Here is a 20,563-nt window from a genome sequence, read left to right on the forward strand (position 1 = left end):
ATTAACAACATCTTTATCCATTCACCTGTCGATGGACGTTTAAGCTGATCCCATCTCTTGGCTATTGTGAATAGTGCTGCTGTGAGCATAGGGATGGATGTATCTTTAATTTATTTATTTTTGGCTGCACTGGGTCTTCGTTGCTGCGTGCAGGCTTTCTCTGGTTGTGGCGAGTGGGGGCTACTCTTCATGGCGATGCACAGGCTTCTCATCGCAGTGGCTTCTCTTGTTGCAGAGCACAGGCTCTAGGTGTGCAGGCTTCAGTAGTTGTGGCATGTGGGCTCAGTAGTTGTGGCTCACGGGCTTAGTTGCTCCACAGCATGTGGGATCTTCCCAGACCAGGGTTTGAACCCATGTTCCCTGCATTGGCAGGTGGATTCTTAACCACTGTGCCATCAGGGACGTCCCAGATGTATCTTTTAGAATTGTAGTTTTCTCCAGATATTAGCCTAGGAGTGGGATTGCAGGATCATATAATCTGCATGTTCTTTTTTAAAAAAATATTTATTTGGTTGTGCCAGGTTTTAGTTGCGGCAGGCGGGCCCCTTAGTTGCGGCTTGCAGACTCCTTAGTTGTGGCACGCGTGTGGAATATAGTTCCCTGACCAGGGATCGAACCTGGGCCCCCTGCATTGGGAGCATGGACTCTTTATCCACTGTGCCACCAGGGAAGTCCCTTATCTACATATTCTTAATTCAATACACCACCTCTGGCTTCTCAATACAGGGGGAACAGGTTTTATTAAACTAATGCAAGCACTTGAGATTTCCCTGGTGGCACAATGGTTGGGACTCTGCACTCCCAATGCAAGGGGCCTGAGTCCAATCCCTGGTCAGGGAACTAGATCCCACGTGCATGCCACAACTAAGAGTTCGCATGCCACAACTAAGGAGCCCATGAGCTGCAACTAAGGAGCCCACGTGCCGCAACTAAGGAGCCAGCCTGCCACAACTAAGAGCCAGCACAACCAAATAAATAAATATTAAAAAAATAAAGTAATAAAATAATGCAGGGCTTCCCTGGTGGCGCAGTGGTTGAGAGTCCGCCTGGCGATGCAGGGGATGTGGGTTCGTGCTCCGGTCTGGGAGGATCCCACATGCCGCAGAGCGGCTGGGCCTGTGAGCCATGGCTGCTGGGCCTGCGCGTCCGGAGCCTGTCCTCTGCGACGGGAGAGGCCACGGCGGTGAGAGGCCTGCGTACCGCAAAAAATAAAAAAAATAAAATAATGCAGGCACTCACTGAACAAATAAGCACATAACAATAAAAATCTCCAGAAGGAATGGGTCCAGTTCCCAAAGTTGCTACATTATATTTCCTAAACTATCTAGTTTATATCAAAAATATGAGACATGCAAACAAGCAGGAAGTAAGAACCATACAGTGAGAATAAAGAGCAAATGAAAAGTGACCCAACTCTTACAAGGAGACCGCAGTAAAATTTCCAGGTGATGTCTCAGCAGAAAACAGCGAAGCCAGAAGGCAGAGGGAAGCATTCAAAGTGCACTAGGAAAAAAGGCTGTCAACCAACAATCCTATAATCAAAACTACCTTCTGAAAAAAGATGGCAAAATAAGGACTCTCTCTGATCAACAAAAAGTGAAAGAATATATTGATAGCCAATTGCCTCACAGGAATTACTGGAGTTCTTCAGGCTGATAGCAAGGGACTCCAGAAGATAATTCATATCAACATAAAGAAACAAAAACACCTGTACAGGTAATTCTGTAACTAGAAAAGGCAGAATCAATACATATTTTCTCTTTTAGCGGATGCAGGGGACCCGTGTACCACACACAAAAAAATAAAAAGCATTACTCTAGCAATCAATAACAGCAAGAGAGTTGGAAGATGCCCTACTATGTAGAGATTCCACAACACATGTCTAAATAATACATAGAATTAAAGAAGAAGACTTGATAAATTAAATTTATTTTGAGCTAAATTGTGAGATGTAGCAAAAGCAGTGCCTACCGTGAAATTTATGCCATCAACCAAATACACTGGTAAAAAAATAGATGGGTAAACAATAATGCAAGTATCTACCTTAGGAAAAAATAAGAAGAAGAGGATATAACCACAAAGTAAGCAGAATAAAATTATAAAAATCAGAAACAAAATTAATGTAATTGTGGAGAATTGAAGGAGAAAAAAAAATTTAAGCTACTTCTATGAGTTTTTTTTTTTTTTTTTTTTGGCTGCGTTGGGTCTTCGTTGCTGCACATGGGCTTTCTCTAGTTGCAGCAAGTGGAGGCTACTCTTCGTTGTGGTGCACGGGCTTCTCACTGCAGTGGCTCTCTTGTTGCAGAGCACGGGCTCTAGGTGCGCAGGCTTCAGTAGTTGTGGTGCACAGGCTTAGTTGCTCCGCGGCACGTGGGATCTTCCCGGACCAGGGCTTGAACCTGTGTCCCCTGCATTGGCAGGCAGATTCTTAACCACTGAGCCACCAGGGAAGCCCTGAGAAGATTAACATTGATTAACATCTAGTCAAGATTACTAGGAGAAAAGATAGAAATTACTAATATCAGAAAGGAACAGTGGGGGATATGAAAATAAAAAAGGATTTGATAAAATCCAACACCCATTTATGTTCACAAACAACTACAGAGAGAACTTCTACTTCCTGAGAAAGAACACATTCATGAACCCTATAGGTAAATTCAAACATTTGTTCTCTAGGACATAATTATCTCTGTGAAACATCTGAAAGATTCTCCAACAACAGACAACCCTTGGAGTTAAGAAGACATATCCCAAGATTGAAAGATAATTAATTGTTTTCCTATAGACCAACATTGAACTTGGACAAAGAAGGAAAATCAATTCAAATGAAAAGAAAATCTTTTAAATAAATAATGCTGGAAATTATGGATATTTATATACAGACACACACACACACAAGAATGTAGACACAGGACTTACACATTTCACCATAAGAACCTCAAAACATGTCACAGATCTAAGCGTAAAATGCAAAAGTATTAAACTCCTGGAAAATATCATACAAGGATATATAGGTCCTCTTGGGCTGGGTGATGAATTTTCAAATATAACAACAAACACAAGGTCTGTAAAAGAAAAAAAGTATAATTTCACTTCATTAAAATGAAAAACATCTCTTCTGAGAAAGACAGTGTTAAGAGAATGAAAAGACAAGTCACAGAACAGCAGAAAATCCTTGCAAAGCATTTACGTGATAAATGACTGGAATTCAAAATATCTAAAGAACTATTAAAACTCAACAGTAAGAAGAGGGACTTCCAAGAATATCCACTGGTTAAGACTCCACAGTTCCACTGCTGGGAACACTGGTTAGATCCCTGGTCAGGGAACTAAGATCCCACATGCTGTGAGGCCAAAAAACCCCCCCAAAAACAAAAACCAAAAACAGTAAGAAGACAAACAACCCAATTAAAAATGGGGAAAAGATCTAAACAAACAGCTCTCAAAAAAAAATACAAAGGAAATAAGAAATATGAAAACATGCTCAACCTCAAATATCTATGGGAAATTGCAAATAAAACAACAAGATATCACTACACACTTATTTAATGCATAAAATACAAAACATTCAGAACACCAAATATTAGTCAAGATGTGAAGATAATCTTCATTCACTGCTGGGGGGGATGGAATTTGGTACCCCTACAATGAAAGACAGGAGCTTTCTTTCAAAACAAAATACACTCTTACTATGTATAGTAAGATCCAGCAATCACACTCCTCGTTATTTGTCCAAATGAGTTAGACTCTTACGTTCACACAAAACCCATACACAAATACCTGCAGGGGCTTTGTTCATAACAGGCATGAGTTAGAGGTAAGCAAGATATCTTTCAAGAGTCAAATAAATAATCAGTGGTATATCCTTAGGATGAAATACTGTTCACTGATGAAAAGAAATGAGGTATCAAGATATGAAAACACATAGAGGAAGCGTAAAAGTATATTGCTAAGTGAAAGAAGCCAATCTGACAAAGCTATATACTGTATGATTCCAAGTATATGACGTTCTGGAAAAGACAAAAGCTCGAGACAGTAAAATGATCTTTGCTTCTGAAGGATTTAGGGATTAGAGGTAGAGATGAATCAATAGGTGTGGCAGAGAGGAAGTTTAGAGAAGTAAAACTACGCTCTATGTACAGAAAGGAATATGTGTTATTAAACATTTGCCAAATCCACACATCATGTAACACAAAAACTCCATGCTAATGTAATCTTTGCTCCTTAATGCATCAGTATGAGTTCAGCAATTGTAACAAATGGACCAGTCATACAAGATTTAAAAATTGTGAATACTGTGTGGATGCAGAGGGGTTATGTAGGAACTCTCTGTAATTTCTGATCAGTTTCTCAGTAAAGCTCAAAACTGCTCCAAAAGAGATGAAGTTTATTAAAAAAAAAAAAAAAAGAGGACTGACTCCTTACAACTCATCCTGATGACTGCCTGATGTTTGGTTAGATGTAGGGACCACTGTGTTTGGTTCTCCATCAAGGATGTCCCAATTAAGGGATGAAGGGCACCAGTTCTCCACTGAGCTCCATTATGTACCAGGGTGTATTGTCATTCTTAGTCTACGCAATCCCCAGATCTGTGCATTCAGTTAATCCCAAGAAACTATCCAGGCAACCAAGGTGTTGGAGAAGGGTGGCTTCTCCAGCACCACAGCACCTTTCAAAGGACTGAAGAAAGAAATGTCATCTCTCCCACGGAAGGCATAATCCAGCCAAGGTTTGGCTACATCATATCACAAATAGTTGTCAGTAACCGAGCTGAAATGCTGGGGTGCTCTTTCCAGTACCAAAGCTGTAACAGGCATCTCAGTGGCAGCCTCTAGTTTTAAGAGATCCCAGTACCAGGGGGATAATTGCAGCTTTACTGGCATATTAATGTAGGACCTAGGGCAGTGCCTTGCATCAGAAGCCTATGGCCAACTTAAATCCCTCCTCAGAGAGCCTCCAGTCACTGCCCACAGGGTTAGAGGCCCCCTCCACGACCCTGATAGCTTTACACAACTTAAGAAACCCGAGTTTAAGTTGGGTTTGAACTAAGCCCTTTGCTGTGCCAAACGGAGACAGTGAGTGTTGTCCGGCATAACCCAGAGGGTAAGGATCCTTGTTGCAATAGATGAAGGGGCAAGTGCCTCAGAGTTACTTAAAAGTTTCGGTGAGCCTACTTTTTTTTTTTCCATCTTCCCCCCACCCCCTCGTCCCCCGCCCTTGGTGAGCCTTCTGGAAGCTCACCACCTACTGGCTGCCTTTCCCTGTCTCTTCTCTTTCACTTTCTCTGAAGTAACTGCTCTTTTTATAGTAGTGACTATCTTTTGGGCTCATCTTAGTCACAGGGTATATCATCCTCCTAGCCCCCAATCCTCCCACACCCAACAATGTCTGGGCAAACCCAGCTTCAGTCACACCTTTAATCTAAACACAGATAGGTTCCAGCTCAGACATCAACCCAGGACCACTGGAAGGAGGGCCCCATTCTCATATTCCTGCTCCCAAAGTACAAGGAACTAACAGAAACTGCCAACTTGGAGTCCTCCTTATATACAACCCAGGCTTGGTGGGGTCAGCAGTTGCAACACAGGGCAGAACAGAGCACAGGAAAAGCTCCCCAGCAAACAGCAGCTCACAGAGCAGGAGCCTCCAGGCTTTCTAATCAACCTGTCCAGGTAAGAAGCACTAGGTAATGGTGAGGCTTAACTTTCAGTACTCAAACATCAAATAGGTGGATCCCAGATAATCACTATGAGAATAAAATCTGTAAGAAAAACAGGCATTCACACTGGATTGTTTGTATATTAAGAAACGCTAAAAGGATGATGAAGGCTTAATCAAAACTGGTTATGTGAGGGTAGATGGAGTTCAGAGCAGAGGAGTGCAGCAACAGCTGTGGGCAGGGAGTCTTCATAAGTTAATTTCTTCCCTCAGGAATTTAATTTTAAATATTCTACATAGAAAACCACTGCAAGATTTGAGCCTTTAAACAGTTATGGATATAAAACTGCAAAGCAAAAAAATAAAAACTCCCTTCCTAACTAAGAGGACAAGGGACATTATTGCTTTTCCCTCCCTCCTTTATAGTAAACATTGGAAATATTTTCAGAAATAAGGAGCCTATTACACCACATTTGAGGTTTGCAATTTAACCTTTAAATGGACTAGGAATTTGAAAGATCTACATAAACTTAGAGGTGATTTCCTATCAATTAAAATAGAATTAAATTGTATTTTTTCCCCATATCCATTAAAGTAGAAATTCATTTCCTTTAGGAAGAGTAGAGGCCTTTTAATTGTCAAAATTATCTAGGCAACAGGCACTTACAAATGCTGACCTAAAAATGGAAAAGCACCTGAGACTTAAGTACACGCATATCACGTCTTGAGGTCCTCTTGTCTAAATGAAACAAAAATTCTATTTGACTGCACATTTTTCTTGCCTTAGATGGTATCTGTCAATCAACATAAATTTTAAAAGCCCAAGTGTTAATGGAAATTAGAATCAAAGGGCTGTAATCCTCAATGGATAAAGGAATCCAAGAAAAGAAACACAAGTATTAGAATCAAAACAGGTAAGCAGCCTGTGTTCCCTACAGTTTGGAAGAAAAGCCCACATTCAGAAAGATGACTATCTTTCCAGACTTGAGAGTCTAGATAGGCCCCTTTGAGATAAAAGTCCTGTAAAGGGTCAGTCTCTCAATGAGGGCAGGGATACCTGAGCACCCACAAAAATAAACTCTGGGAGCTCCACAAACCCTCCCCAGTCCTGTGGGCAAGGAAGCTCTCCCTACCCCATTATCACAAGTCAGGAAACTCCAAGCCTGATTCAGATTAAGGTTCTGATCCAAATGGACTCCCATATTCATAAACCCTTTGTCCACAGGACAGAACACCTCATCCTCACAGACTTCTCAATGGGCACAAATTACACTCTGAGTGCACCTATTATCATGGAGGGACCACTCAAATATAACATGTAAAATGCCTAGGCTAAAGGAAATCACAAGTACCACCCTGAAAGGGCAACTTCCCTACACCCTGGTGCACTTGCACCCCCAGATTTCAGGGCTCTGCAGCTTCTCACAGTATAAGGACTACCATTGGTGGGTGTGAGCAGGTAGGATTGGGCAGGGGGAGGATGTCCAGGAAGATCCACTTCCCTGTGCAGGCTCAAAGGGGGCCTTAGTTTGAGGACACAAACTTCAGGCTCTGCTCTCCACTACAGGCGCTCTCGACCACCACTGATATTTTATGTGAGATACCCAGCAAGGCAAATATATAGAATCAGAAAATAGATTAGTGATTTCCTAGGCCTCGGGAATGAGAAGGGAGAGTTACTGCTAATGGACATGAAGTTCATTTTGGGAGTGATGGAAATGTCTTAAAATTAGTGTGGTGATAGTAGAATAAGTCTTTAAATACGGTAAGCACCAGTGATCATTTAAATACACAAACCCTGTCTGGACAATTCAGCAAAATCACTCAAACCCAGTGTGTACGTGGAAATGAGAGAAGAAAATTCTCAGCCACTTTTACTAGTTCACCCAGAATACCCCAAGTATCTATTCCTTTCAGAAAAAAAAAGGTCAGTCAATTAATTCCAAGGCAAGTTTAATTAGTACGTAAGTAATCACACTTGAATACTTTTTGTCGCCAAGTCTAAATCCTGGCATTTCATTTGAAATCAACCAAAAGTAAAGGAGAGTCTAAAAGAACTTACCATACTCACTAGGAAATGAAAAAAAGTGAAATAAAAATTCCTTTTATTTATTTATTTATTTATTTAGGCTGCATTGGGTCTTCGTGGCTGCGCGCGGGCTTTCTCTAGTTGCGGCGAGCGGGGGCTACTCTTCGTTGCAGTGCGCAGGCTTCTTATGGTGGTGGCTTCTCTTGCTGCGGAGCCCGGGCTCTAGGTGCACAGGCTTCAGTAGTTGTGGCACGTGGGCTCAGTAGTTGTGCTCGTGGGCTCTAGAGCACAGGCTCAGTAGTTGTGGTGCACGGGCTTCGTTGCCCCACGGCATGTGGGATTTTCCTGGACCAGGGCTTGAACCCATGTCCCCTGCATTGGCAGATGGATTCTTAACCACTGCGCCACCAGGGAAGCCTGTGAAATAAAAATGCTTAACAACTGGAATGTAACACTGGATTTTTTTTTCCCCCTGAAATTTACCCTTCTTGCCTGTTTGAAAATATTTCATACGGGCTTTCAGGCTCTATTAATTAAGTACATTTTACACTATTGAAAAAAGAAGTTTAAATAAGTGAGTAAATCTTTTGAAGGGCACTAACCCAGAGATGGGCAGTGGTCACAGGTTAGCTCGTCCAGAAAAGTTTGAAAAAAAAAAAAAACCCTCCACAAAATGATTTCCCATAGGATGTCTCTTCCAAGAAGAAAAAATTGGGAGGAGAAGGGATTTCATACACGTACTTCCAAGTGGTTATTCTCGGCTTTCCGCTCGTGTAAAACATCCACAGACCGCCCTTCTCCCCAATGCAATCCACGACTCTGCGCAAATAGGATAAACAATTAAAATACTGGGTGTGTTTAAAATACACCACGGGAGACGAATAGTTGATAGATGATGTGAATCGGAGAGGGGAAACTGACTTTGGGAAGGCGGGGAGCGCTCTGGAAATTTCATGAGTTCTCGCCAGCCCTACTAAGAGCTATTCTGCGGGTCAGTTTCATGCCTGGCCACACAGCCTTACACCAAGCCCTTGATCCCTGGAGGACATAAGACCCTCTTCTTCCAGGCAGGACTGGCCTGGGCCATCCTCTTATCACAGGCAATCCGAGGCCAGGGAAAAGTTCTGTCTAGGCGCAATTGGAGAAAAAAAGGACATCCACGCCTGTGCGGAGCATCGCCCCACCCACCTGCCTCAGCGCCCTCCCGCTTGGACAGATTCCCAATACCCCGCCCTCTCGTGCCTGAGTGACAACCTGCGAGAGGAAGCCTGACTCAGCAGAATCACTTAGCGCCGCTGGGATTGAATCTGTCCCCGCCTGGCACTTAAGGTTTGTAACAGAACTTTTCCCTGGCCTGGGATTGCCTGGCATGGAACTGTGCTTCTTGTTAAGAAAGGCAGACACTTAGATGTGAACTCACCGTTTGTAACGACGAGGCTGGCTCCAGTTTCATCTTTGCGCCTTGACAGCGCTGAGCCTTCCACCCATCCCTCCCCATCCCCACTCATTCGGTACTTAAGCTAAAGAATCCCAGAGCACTTGGCTTTGGTAGGAGGTCTGAATCACTCAGTCCTAGCTGGGTGCCAGGACAAATCTCAGTCAAACCACAGGCTGTGAGATGTGTGCATTAACTTTTCAGCTGTACATTTTACACTGGAAGGAAATTTATTTTAGATCAGTGTTCCCTGTGTGCCTAGAAAACCTTGAAATGTCAGTATTCAAGGCAATTGTATTCCCATTTCCACTGATAGAAGAAAAACAATAAGTTGTACTGAAAATTGGAAAATACCTTAAACGTCTTCCTGCCTCCCCTCAGGTTTATTGAAGTATAACTAACTAATAAAACTGCATTTAAAGATGACAACATGATGATCTGATACACTTATACTGTATTGTATAATTGAAAGTTATGAAGAGAGGTTCTTTTTTTTTAAGGGAACCCTAAAAAAAGCATTTTAATGGGGAGTGACAGAAATCACAATAGACTTATCATCATTGTGGAAGTATCAATCGCACACTTTAAATATATTCATGTTCAATGTCTCTCTGTTTATTCCTTGTTTCTCCCATTCCACAAATGCATAGGTTGTTTTCTGTAGATCTGTGGAAAATGGGCCAGGGGTGGAAGGTCCATACAGGCTAGACAGAGTGAAGAGCCCATGACTGTTCAGCACAGAAGGAAACTGGAAAAGTGTGTTAGTACCTTGCAGTCTGGCTGGACTTAGGGGAGCAACAGGGCTGAGAGTACTCCAAAAGTGGATACTGGAGACCAAGGGACTCAGAGTCAAGAGGGGTGTCTGGGGCCTCCCTGGTGGCGCAGTGGTTGAGAGTCCGCCTGCCGATGCAGGGGATACGGGTTCGTGCCCTGGTCTGGGAGGATCCCATATGCCGCGGAGCGGCTGGGCCCGTGAGCCATGGCCGCTGGGCCTGCGCGTCCGGAGCCTGTGCTCCGCAACGGGGGAGGCCACAACAGTGAGAGGCCCGCATACCACAAAAAAAAAAAAAAAAAAAAGAGGGGTGTCTGTGAAAATAATGCTAGCTTAATAATCAGTGGGCTTGGATCACTGCCTGTGATCATGATGGTTGGTGCTAGCTCTAACCCTTTGGGTTTCTTGGACCTTGATGAATTACTTGTCTTTTTCTGGCAAAGCTGAATCCTGGTCTTTAGGCTCCGTGTCTGCGTCCATGTCTGGTCTATGTCTGGGTTGGAACTCAGTGGGCGTGAAGGTGTTCTAGGAGGTTCCTGAAAAGGGCAAATGGACGAAATAGGAGGTGTGGTGGTAAAAGCGGCAGTTGCACTGGATGCAGAAGTTGGTGCTTCTAGCGAAGGCAGTTTGGGGGAAGCCAAAGTCTCCAGCGTTTGGGTAGTTTCTTTGGAAGATGGAGAAATACTTGGGTCAGTTGAACTGGTGGCAGCAAGAAGTTCAACTGGTGGCTTTTTGGAAGATGTTACAAATTTGGTAACAGATGGTGTTGGCTCCTGAGGGGATTTTTTTTCTCTGCCAATTTCTCAGCGGATTCTCAACCTTTAATAGATTTGAAAAGCTACCTGTTGGAGGAGTTCAAAGATCTGAGGGTAAATGAAGAATATAAGCCAGAGTATCTGTAGTCACTGCAGCTAGGGATCTTGGCACGAGGCTGCGGTGGCTTCTTTTTCCCTCCATTCTCCTCATCTTTGGATCTCTCGCTGCTGACTTCACTGATGCGTAAAGCTTCAGTCTCCCTCAAGCCTGCCCACTGGCATAGGAACCGTGTTCAAAATCTCTGGATGCGAGACAAACTTGTACACAAACTTCTGACCCCTCAAGTTTTCAATGATATTCTTCATATAATAGTATCTGAGGGATCGGCTGTGTTTGTCATAATTCATGTTAGCCTTGTTCTTTTGAATCCTTCAGAGCCGAGCCACCTCTTCTGCCTGCAAATGCTTGAAACTCCCCGTCATTAGAAGTCCAGCAGATCATATGATCGTTCTGAGGCTCCTTTAGGAGCTGAAGGAGGAACTGCCACAGGGTGATGGCATTGTTAAGAGCAATGAACGAGGCCACTTGTGAGGCTGCCTTAGGGTCTCTGCCTCAAACATGATGCCTCTCTCCACCGGCCACCTCCTCATGCTGGAAACTCGAGGACAGCACCGTGCCCACTGTGACCCCTGTGGCGGAGCCGGAGAAGGCGGCGGCAGCCAAGCCATTCATTGCAGCAGCTGGGCCTGCCAGTCGCTCCATGCCTGCTAAGAGAGTGGATCTTAAGCATTCCGACCACACAAACAAAAATAAAGATAATTGGGACTTCCCTGGTGGTCCAGTGGTAAAACTCCGCACTCCCAACGCAGGTGCCCGGCTTCCATCCCTGGTCAGGGAAAGAGATACCACATGCCACAACTAAGAGTTTGCATGCTGGAAATAAAAGAGCCCCCATGCTGCAAGGAAGATGGAAGATCCCACGTGCTGCAACTAAGACCCAGCACAGCGAAATTAAAAAAAAAAAAAAAGATAGCTAAGTGAAGTGATGGATATTAATTAACCTGGAAATTATTATACTCCCAGGAGACTGCATTGCAAAACTCTTACATTGCAAAACACTTCATGCATTGATTTATTTGAACAACTTTATTGAAATGTATGGCACATACTGTGGAAGGCACCCATTAAGTATACATTTTCATGCTTTTAGTATATTTGTAGATACATACATTCATCACCACAGTCAATTTTTGAAGATTTTCTCACTTCAAAAAGAAACTCTTCTACTCTTTAGCTGTCACCGCTGATCTTCCCATCTTCCTCCTCCAATTCCCAGCCTTAGAAAACCACTAATCTGCTTTCTTTTTCTCCATCCTGGTCTTTCATATGAAAAGAAATCTATAGTATATGGTCTTTTGATTGACTCAGCATGATTTTTTTCAAGGGAAAATTATAAATCAATATTTCCTTCATTTTACATCAGAATAACATTTTATTGATTGGGTAAAACACATTGTTTACCTATTCATCTGTTAATGGAACTTTAGATGTTTCTACCTTTTGGCTACTATGAATCACATTACTCTAAAATTCATGTATAAGTTTGGCCAAACATGTATTTTCATATTCTTGGGCATATCTAGGAGTGGGATTGATGGGTCATATGATAACTCTAGGTTTAATATTTGAGGAACTCCCAGAACTTTTTCCAGAGTGGCTTCGCTATTTTGTCTTCATTCCAACCTGTATGAGAGTTCAAATTTCTCCATCTATCCTGGATAAAACTTATTACCTCACTTTTTGATTTTAGCCATCCTAGTTTTTGTGACATGGAATCTCATTGTGGTTTTGACTTGCATCTCCTTGATGACTAATAATGGCCAGAATCTTTTCATATGCCCTTGATCATTTGTATATTTGGAAAAATGTGACTTCAGATGCTTGTCACATTTAATATTGAGTTAATTGACTTTTTATAACTAACTTATAAGAAGTCTCTAGATATTTTCAGTATAAGTTCTTTTTTAAATATATGATTTGCAAAATTTTCTTCCATTCTAAGGGTTGTGTTCACTGTCTTCCCTTAAAAGTTTACTTTTAATTTTGATAATATACACATACCATAAAATTTAAATTTTCACCATTTTAAGTGTATAGTTCAGTAGTACGAAATACATTGACATTGGGAAACCAATCTGCAGAACTATTTTCATCTTTCAAAACTAAACTCTATACCCATGTTGACATAAACAAATAGGATGCCAATTATTTCTCCAGCAAAATATGTGTTTATCCAGGATTAGCAAAGAATTGTAATTTGGGGTCAGCAACCTTGGCATGCAAGTTCCCCTGCAGCAAGGAGAGGAGCATTCTTTTAAAGAAGGGGAAAGGAAGTTGGGAGGGCTATAGTAAGCAAAGAGTTTTGCACAGCAAAGAAACCATAAACAAAACAAAAAGACAATCCACAGAATAGGAGAAAATATTTGCAAATGATGTGACCGAAAAGGAATTAATCTCCAAAATCTACAAACAGCTCATGCAGCTCAATATTAAAAAAACAAACAACCTAATCAAAAAATGGGCAGAAGACCTAAATAGACAATTCTCCAAAGAAGACATACAGATGGCCAAGAGACATGTGAAAAAATGCTTAACATCGCTAATTATTAGAGAAATGCAAATCAAAACTACAGTGAGATATCACCTCACACCAGTCAGAATGGCCACCATCAGAAAGTCTACAGACAATAAATGATGGGTGACAGATGAATGGGTAAAAAGAAGTGGTACATATATACAATGGAATATTACTCAGCCATTAAAAAGAATGAAATAATGCCATTTGTAGCAACATGGATGGACCTAGATGTCATAATGAGTGAAGTAAGTCAGAGGAAGACAAATATCGTATGATATCACTTATATGTGGAATCTAAAAAAAAAAAAGATACAAATGAACTAATTTACAAAACAGAAACAGAATCACAAACTTAGAGAACAAACTTATGGTTACCAGAGGGGAGAGGGGGAGGGATACTTAGGGAGTTTGGGATTTACATGTACACACTACTATATTTAAAATGGATAACCAGGGACTTCCCTGGTGGTCCAGTGGCTAAGATTCCACACTCCCAGTGCAAGAAGCCTGGGTTTGATCCCTGGTCAGGGAACTAGATCCCACATGCTGCAACTAAGAGTTCACATGCCACACCTAAAAATTCCGCATGCCAGAACTGAAGATCCCGCATGCCACAACTAAGACCAGGCACAGACAAATAAATAAATATTTGGAAAATAAATAAATAAAATGGATGACCAACAAGGACCTACTGTATAGCACAGGGAACTCTGCTCAATATTATGTAACAACCTAAATGGGAAAATAATTTGAAAAAATAAATAAATAAAATAAATAATTCACAAGGTGCTTTAAGCTCTCCCCTTTGAGAGTATTCCATCATTAGAGGAAAAAACCAAACAAAAACAAAAAAACAATAAATGATGGAGAGGGTGGGGAGAAAAGGGGTTGTTGGTGGGAATGTAAATTGCTGTACCCGTTATGGAAAACAGTATGTATGGAGGTTCCTTAAAAAACTAAAAACATAGCTACAATATGGTCCAGCAATCGCACTCCTGGGCATATATCCAGAGAAAACCATGGTTTGAAAGGACATGTGCACCCCAATGGTCACTGCAGTGCTGTTTACAATAGCCATGACATGGAAGCAACCTAAAAGTCCATCGACAGGTGAATGGATACAGAAGATGTGGTACATATATACAATGGAGAAAACCATTCTACTTTTTGTCTCTAGGAATTTAGCTACTGTAGGTACCTCATACCAATGGAATCATACAGTGTTTGACCTTTTTTGTCAGGCTAATTTCAGCTAGCATAATGTCCTAAGGTTCATCTATGTTGTAGCAAGAGTAAAATTTGCTTTCTTTTTAAAGCTAAATAATACTCTGATGTATGTATGCACCGTATATTTTTTGTTTATTCAACTGTTGATGGACACTTGAGTTGCTTCCACCTATGGCTACTATGAATAATGTGAAATGAACATATATATCTGTTTCAACATATCTGTTTGAGTCACTGCTTTCAATTCTACTTCAATTGACAGAAGTAGGATTGCTACATCAGATAGTGACTCAGTTTGCAATTTTTTGAGAAATTGCCATTTTTTTCATACCATCAATACAATTTTATATTCCAAGCAATATCACACAAGGATTCCAAAGGATATTTCCACTATATAGATAGTTTCCTTTGAAGCACAAAATTATTAATTGTCCAAATTATCTAAAAGAATGAAATTAGAACACTCCCTAGCACCATACATAAAAACAAACTCAAAATGGATGAAAGACCTAAAGGTAAGGCCGGATACTATAAAACTCATAGGCAGAACACTTTTTGACATAAATCCTAGCAAGATCTCTTTTGATCCACCTCCTAGAGTAATGAAAATAAAAACAAAAATAAACAAATGGGATCTAGTTAAACTTAAAAGTTTTGCACAGCAAAGGAAACCATAAACAAACACAAAATATAACCTTCAGAATGGGTGAAAAGATTTGCAAATGAAGCAACTGACAAGGGATTAATCTCCCAAATATACAAACAGCACGTACAGCTCAATATCAAAAAAAACTCAATCAAAAAATGGGAGGAAGGGCTTCCCTAGTGGCGCAGTGGTTGAGAGTCCGCCTGCCGATGCAGGGGACACGGGTTCGTGCCCCGATCCCGGAAGATCCCACATGCCGCGGAGCGGCTGGGCCCGCGAGCCATGGCCGCGGAGCCTGTGTGTCCGGAGCCTGTGCTCTGCAACAGGAGAGGCCACAGCAGTGAGAGGCCCGCGTACAGCAAAAAAAAAAAAAAAAAAAAAAAAAGGGAGGAAGATCTAAATAGACATTTCTCCAAAGAAGACATACAGTTGGCCAAAAAGCACATGAAAAGATGCTCCACATCACTAATTATTAGAGAAATGCAAATTAAAACTACAAGGAGGTATCACCTCACAGGGGTCAGAATGCCCATCATCAAAAAATCTACAAACAGTAAATGCTGGAGAGGGTGTGGATAAAAGGGAACACCCCCTACACTGTTGGTGAGAATGTAAATTGATACAGCCACTATGGAGAACAGTATGGAAGTTCCTTAAAAACTAAAAATAGAACTACCATATGACCCAGCAATTCCACTCCTAGGCATATATCCAGAGAAAACCATAATTCGAAAAGATACATGCACCCCAATGTTCATTGCAGCATTATTTACATTTATAATAGCCGGGACTTGGAAGAAACCTAAATGTCCATCAACAGAGGAATGGATAAAGAAGATATGGTACATAAATACAGTGGAATATTACTCAGCCATACAAAAGAACAAAATAATGCCATTTGCAGCGACATGGATGGACTTGGAGGTTGTGCTGAGTGCTGTGGGTCAGACAGAGAAGGTTGGATGTCATGTGATGTTGCTTATATATGGAGTCTAGAAAGGGGGTGCAAATGAACTTGTTTGCAGGACAGAGGTAGAGGATGTAGAGGTAGAGGCAGGGAACTCTACTCAATACTCTGTCATGGCCCATATAGGAGGGGAATCTAAGAAAAGAGTTGGTGTATGTATATGTGTGGCTGATTCACCTTGCTGTGCACCTGAGGCTACTACAGCATTGTGGATCAGCTATAGTCCAATACAAATTAGCAATTAATTAATTTATTTATAAAATTTCCTACCTGTGTAAAATGTACACCTGAGAAGTTAATGAACACACATCATAGCCTGTGGTTTAACTGAGATTTGTCCTGGCACCCAGCTAGGCTGACTGATTCAAATTTCCTACCAGAGCCAAGTGCTCTGGGATTCTTTGGCTAAGTACCTAATAAGTGGGAATGGGGCAGGGATTGGTGGAATGCCCAGCGCTGTCAAGGACGAAAGATGAAAATGGAGTCAACCCCTTTATTACAGATGGTGAATTCACATTTAAGTGTCTGCGTTTCTTAACAAGAAGCACAGTTCCGTGCCTGGCCACACTACCTTACACCAAGCCCTTGACCCCTGGAGGACATAAGACCCTCTTGTTCCAGGCAGGGCTGGCCTGGGCCATCCTCTTATCTGTACTTGCTGCATCTTGAAACAGAATCAGGAATCCCAGTGCAGGAGGAGCTGCGGAAGACATCTGAGACAATCCCAGGCCAGGAAATGTTGTTTTACCAAGCAAACGTGCCAGGCGGGGACAGGTCCCATCCCACAGGTTGTCATTCGGGCACTAGGGGGCGGGGTATTGAGATCTGTCCAACCAGGCGGCCGCTGAGGCAGATGGGCGGGGCGGTCCCCCGCTCAGGCGTGGACGTCTTACCTTCTCCTACGGCGGCGGGGGTCGCGTGTCTTTCCCTGTTCACTAACCTGTTAATTCTCACGTACCTTCTGTTGCCCTGTGTTCTGCACTAGTCCTTGGAGTCGTTAGGAGGGACTCAGACCCAGGAAACCTCGAAATGGTGAGTGTGCTGAGCCGGGCTGTGGACGCTGCGAAGTGACTGGTCGCAACCGGCCGAAACTGGCCATCTTTTGACCCGGTCACCTCGCGGTCAACTCCGGAGTCTGCGGATACGCGGGGGTCTGGGGCGCTGCTCGGACCTCAGTCTCTTCCGGGTCCCAGTGGCGGGGTTGGCCCGGCAGCTCGGACCCCGGGCGTCCTGTCCGGTCACTTCGCTGCTGGAACTTTGGCCCCGGAGCCTCACCCGGCTGCTCTGCGTCCGCAGCCCCTCTTCTCCCCCCAGATTGTGTGGTGACCTCAGGCACGGTCTTCAGGTGACAATCGGGACTTGTTTTCCAGGGTTCGGTCGTGGGATTAGCTGTGGTCTGAGGGGTCTCAGCCTTTCCTTTCTGCCCCAGGGGGCACCCGTTTTGATAGGGATAGAATAGGACAGTTACACTGGTAGTTGTAGAAGTCCCAGTAGGGGATTGTAAACAGAGAGGGAAATCTAGGGAACTTTGGGAGACCACTGTAACTTACTGATCGCTCAAGAAAGCTATCGGAAATGTCGTGGAACCAAGCAGGCTTCCTTAAGTATAAAGCCATAAATAAAAGCATGAGATATGCCCCAGGTCATTAAGTGAAAGAAAAAATGAGGCCTGCATTCTGCTGGTCGAGTTCAGCAAGATAATGATCCTTAACACCAAGGACAGGAATTTAAGGGAAAGGTGACATTCCAAAGTAGGAGACCCTCATTATATGGAGACCTGAGATGATTCAACATACTTTAGTGTACGTTACCACCCTTCTTCTGATTTGAATAAGCTCTGTGACAGTCCTAGTTTGACCTCATAGGGTCAGACACTCTCCTGTGCCATACGAAGGAGGAGCTAGTGACCTAAGCCTGACGTCTACTCGAAGAATGAGGAAGAAGGCAGTCTTTTTCCCCTTCCCCACTTTCCTTTGACTATAAAAATATAGCCCACTTAATCCTCAGGGCAGAGCCCCCCCTGCCTGCTTGCATCTCTTGCAAGCGTCCTATATTAATCTACATCTTGCCTATCTCTTTGCCTCTTGCTGAATTCCTTCTGCGCTGTGACACAAAGAACCCGAGCCTCAGTAAGTCCAACACCAGGTGAGTGATTCTAATTAAAAGACCATAGGTTCAAGTCCCAATCTGGGTTTAGGCAGGGTTCGAGTCCCGGCACGTGGGTTCAAGTCCCATCTGACTTACACGGTTTCATTTTTTCTCTTGAGTTTTCCAGATGTTTGGGAAGCAGAATTTCAAAGACCTTAGCCCCCCAGAGGAGCTCTTTGTAGGGCTGGCAATAAATCATTAAATTTCCATATCGCTCCCCTCAATCCCAAAGTCAATTTTGCCTCTCCGATTCAAATTACCTATCATCTATTCGTCTCCGCAGTGCATTTCAAACAAATATTTTAATTGTTTATCCTATTTCTGTATTGACGTGGATGGTATTTTTTGGGAGGGGTGGGGGGTGGCCTGTGGATATTTTACATGAGCAGAAGCCGACAATGACCACTTGGAAGTAGGTTGTATGAAGTCCTTTCTTCTGATTTTTTACTGGGAACAGATATCCTATAGGAAGTCCTTTCGTGGAGGTTTTTTTTGAACTTTTATGGACGATCTACCCTGCCCATCCCTAGGTTAGTTCCCTTCAAAAGATTTACTCACTTATTTAAGTTTCTTTCTTCAATAGTGTAAAATAGAGCTTCAAAGGCCATATAAAATATTTCCAAAGAGGTAAGAGGTGAATTTCCGGGGAAAAAAAATTCCAGTATTACATTCCATTTGTTAAGAATTTTTTGCTTTTTTTCAATCCCTGAGGGAGTGTGGTTAAGCTTTTGTGGCCTCTCCTTTACTTTTGGTGGATTTCAAATGAAGTTCCAAGATTTAGACTTGTAGAGGAGAAGTATTCAAGCATGATTAATTATGTAGTAAATGAAATTGGCTTGGAAGTGATTGACATTTTTTTCTGAAAAGGAATAAATATTTGGGGTTTCCTGGTTAACTAGTAGAAGTGGCTTATAATTTTCTTCTCTCATTTCCACATAAACACTGGATTTGAGTGATTTTGCTGAATTGTTCAAACAGGGTTTTTGTATTTAAAGTATCAGTGGTGGTGGAGAGCACCTGTAGTTGGGAGCAGAGCCTGAGGTCAGTGTCTTCAGGCTAAGGACCCCTTTGAGCCTGGGAGGGGAAGTACTTGAAGACCCTCCTATACTTGGAATCATACAATATATAGCTTTGCCAAATTGGCTTCTTTCCAGTAGCAATATACTTTTGAGCTTTGCTTCATGTGTTTTCATAGCTTGATACTTTATTCCTTTTTATTAGTGAACACTGTTTCATCATATGGATATACCACTGATTATTTTACTCTTGCAAGATATCTTGCTTACCTGTTGACTCATGCCAGTTATGAATAAAGCCCCTACAGGTATTTGTGTATGAGTTTTGTGTGAATATTAGAGTTGATCTCATTTGGACAAATAACAAGGAGTGTGATTGCTGGGTCTTAATATACACACTAAGAGTATATTTTGTTTTGAAAGAAAGCTCTTGTCTTCCTTTGTAGGGGTACCAAGTTCCATTCCCCCCAGCAATGAATGAGGATTACCTTCACATCCATTTGGTGTTTTGCATTTTAGTCATTAAATAGGTGTGTAGTGATAGCTCGTTTTATTTGCAATTTCCCACTGACATTTGACATTGAGCATGTTTTCATATTTCCTGTTTCCCTTCTATCTATCTTTTTTGGGGAGCTGTTTGTTCAGATCTTTTGCCCATTTTCAATTGGATTATTTATCTTCTTACTGATGAGTTTTAGTATTTCCTGGATATTTTGTATACCAGTTATCACATAAGTGTTTTGCAAATATTAATATTTTTTCATATCCTGTGACTTGGCTTCTCATTCCCTTAACACTGTCTTTCTGAGAGGAGACATTTTTTATTTTAATGAAATGAAATTATCCTTTTTTTCTTTTACAGACCTTGTGTTTGTTGTTATATTTGAAAATTCATCAGCAAACCCAAAGTGACCTAGATTTCCTTGTATGATATTTTCGAGGAGTTTATTACTTTTGCATTTTACATTTAGATCTGTGATGTGTTTTGAGGGTTTTTTTGTAAAACGTGTAAGTCCTATGTTTACATTTACTTTGTTTGTGTGTGTGTTTGTTTGTGAATATCCATTATTTACAGCACTATTTGTTTAAAAGATTTTCTTTTCATTTGAATTGCCTTTCCTTCTTTGTCCAAGTTCAGTGTGGGTCTACAGGAAAACGATTATCTTTCAATCTTGAGATATGTCTTCTTTTTTTTAAAATAAATTTATTTATTTTATTTATTGATTTGGCTGCTTTGGGTTTTCTTTGTTGCGCATGGGCTTCTCCCTAGT

At 41.9% G+C, this 20,563-nt stretch overlaps 1 pseudogene across 1 annotated transcript; it reads right to left on the reverse strand.

Moving 5' to 3' along the window:
• Positions 1 to 9,693: 9,693 nt before the first annotated feature.
• LOC309805309 (ETS domain-containing protein Elk-4-like) lies at positions 9,694 to 19,574 on the reverse strand (annotated as a pseudogene). Its single transcript has 4 exons — positions 19,563 to 19,574; positions 17,244 to 17,548; positions 10,177 to 11,257; positions 9,694 to 9,991 (listed from the first exon to the last, which is right to left on the reverse strand). The product of its transcript is annotated as an ETS domain-containing protein Elk-4-like (transcript).
• Between the last annotated feature and the right edge of the window lie 989 nt (positions 19,575 to 20,563).

The sequence above is a fragment of the Mesoplodon mirus genome (assembly GCF_964341445.2).
Source record: "Mesoplodon mirus genome assembly, chromosome: 5".
Taxonomy (NCBI): Eukaryota; Metazoa; Chordata; class Mammalia; order Artiodactyla; family Ziphiidae; genus Mesoplodon; species Mesoplodon mirus.